Genomic DNA, 2,456 nt, shown 5'->3' with positions numbered 1-2,456 from the left:
AAGATACCGGAATGAAGTCCAAATCTTTAAAATTATTGTTTGTTTTGTCTATCTGTAACTAAAAACGAAAACTATTTTGCAGAATTTATGTAAAAAAAAGAGCAAACTGTATATTTATAACGGACTGGTATAAATTTAGAGAAGTATAATATGGTCATTCAAAAAGGAATTTGATAAAATATTTACCACCAACTGTGAAACATCCAAATAACCTGAATAAACGCAACCATCTGCTTTTCACAGAAACTTACAAATTGTCCGCACAAAGTCAGATACAACTTAATTTATTTAATTAATTTAACACAAAACGGTATTAAATTTTATTAGTTATCAGTTACAAGCAGTAATTTGGATTCGAAACCACAAAAAAAAACAACATCAGCCATCTATTTCTAACAGCAAATTGAATGCTTTGGCCAATTTCATCGTCAATTACACGTGAACAATTCGAAACTTAATTAACAGAAAAGTTGAAATGCGTCATCAAACAACATGCGATCTATTCCACGATATTTAAAAAAGACAAAAGGATTAAAAATTGCACGTATAAAATCGAAATTGCGCATCAAATAAAATCTTGTTCAATTTATTCAAAAGCTCAAAAAAGTCAATCAGACAATCATATCAATAAAACACTTGACAAAAAGAAATTACCTTTTCCACCAAGATTTTAAAATACCTTAATCCCAAAATCCCAATGGTGCTAACATAAGTTATTTGGATTTGAGATTAAAATCTCTTGAAATTTCAATGACTTCCAGCATTACGGGCTTTTTTGGACATTTTTCAATCCCACTAAATGTAGCAATATACTACAAATGACGTTTACCAGACTGCTTGCTTGTAGTAATTCATACATCCAAAATCATTACCTTCTTTTCTAATTATTTTTTTCAATCCGCTACAGTAACAATCCCTTGTTAAAAACACAAATCTATTCTTCCGAGGCAAACTCAACTGTACTAGCAGATTAAAATTTCGAAATACCGTAATCAAGCTAAACTAGCATCCTTTGATTTTTGAGAGTTTGCTATTTGAAAGTCTTGATGTGTTAGAGCAATCTCAAGTTATACGTATTCTCATGCAGCAACAAAATATGTATATGTCTACCTCATATCTTAATTGTTTCTTCCTTTGACAGTGGATATCATTTATTACAAGCTTTGTTGCTATAGCGACATTGAACCTAAGTCTCTTAAATTTAACTTAGTACAAAATTCATGTGACTATAGCGGCTTCGGATGTAACGCAGAGTTCGGATGTAGCGACTGTTTTTAATGAATCGTTTGTAACAAATTCCTAGAAATATCATGTAAATATACACTAGAGTTGGTCGCCAAAGATACGACGAGTTTTTTATCTTTCGTTTACATCCACACAGATGATCTGCAACTGTGGTGACTTTTACCATTTGTTTGTAAATGTTAGCCTAGGTTGGTAAGCGTGTACTTTTTTGAGTTTTTATGGTTCAGTTATATTCTGAGTAGCAACTGTATGTAATAAACTTTGGAATCAGTATGGCTCCTAGACGCACCATTCACTGTTAAAGGCGGAAATAATTTTAAATTTAAAAATGGTATAACTATACAAATGTGTCTGTATCTCGTTACCTTCCGGATATAACGAGTTCCTGATATATCAAGATTACAATGGTCCCTTTACGGTCGTAATACCCGAAATCCACTGCACTTTAGTGTATAAGCTTAAGCTAACTTATAAGCACAAAGCCTACTTTTAAATCCGTAAATTTCTTTATCAAACCTTGTAGAGTGGTTGTCTGCGCATTTATAATAAGTCTGCTTTTAAAGTTACGTAAAAATCCTTCGACGCCCACCGGCACAAAATAATCACGCGGTGCTGTGGTTTTCAATGCATGCATAGAGCAAGCGCTGATAGACACTTCCGTTGATTTCATCATGCAATTCGAATTGTTTTCATATTTTTGTCTAAACGAACACTGGACAGTATGACTCGAATGTTAACAAAGCTTTTGCCAATACAATGTTTCTTTTTTTTTTTTTTAATTCACGAACACCCTATGGTTCACTTAACAACCGGAATAAAATCAAATTAATACATATATAGTAGAATCGCGATAGTGTCTCAACTACGCATAAAGGAAACCTACCCGGTACAATGTGATTAGCATATTATGCTCGCGAACGGTTAATTTAGAAATTTGAAAAAGGTTTTTAAGGTGTATGTTTGGAGCGCGGCGCTATACGGGTGCGAAACATGGACAGTGGGCGCGGCGGAAAAGGTCAGAATCGTTCGAAATGTGGTGTTATAGGCGAATGATGAGGATAACGTGGGTAGAAAAGGTTAGAAATGATGAGGTATTAGAAAGAATAGGAGAACAGAGGACTCTATGGAAGTCAATAAAAAATAGGCGAGATAGGTTGGTAGGACACCTTCTCAGGCATGAAGGTCTAGTCAGAGACATATTAGAGGCAGAA

This window comes from Agrilus planipennis, unplaced genomic scaffold (genome assembly GCF_000699045.2).
Source record: "Agrilus planipennis isolate EAB-ADULT unplaced genomic scaffold, Apla_2.0 scaffold10, whole genome shotgun sequence".
Taxonomy (NCBI): Eukaryota; Metazoa; Arthropoda; class Insecta; order Coleoptera; family Buprestidae; genus Agrilus; species Agrilus planipennis.
The sequence above is the reverse complement of the archived record's forward strand: the minus strand, read 5'-3'. Positions refer to the sequence as shown.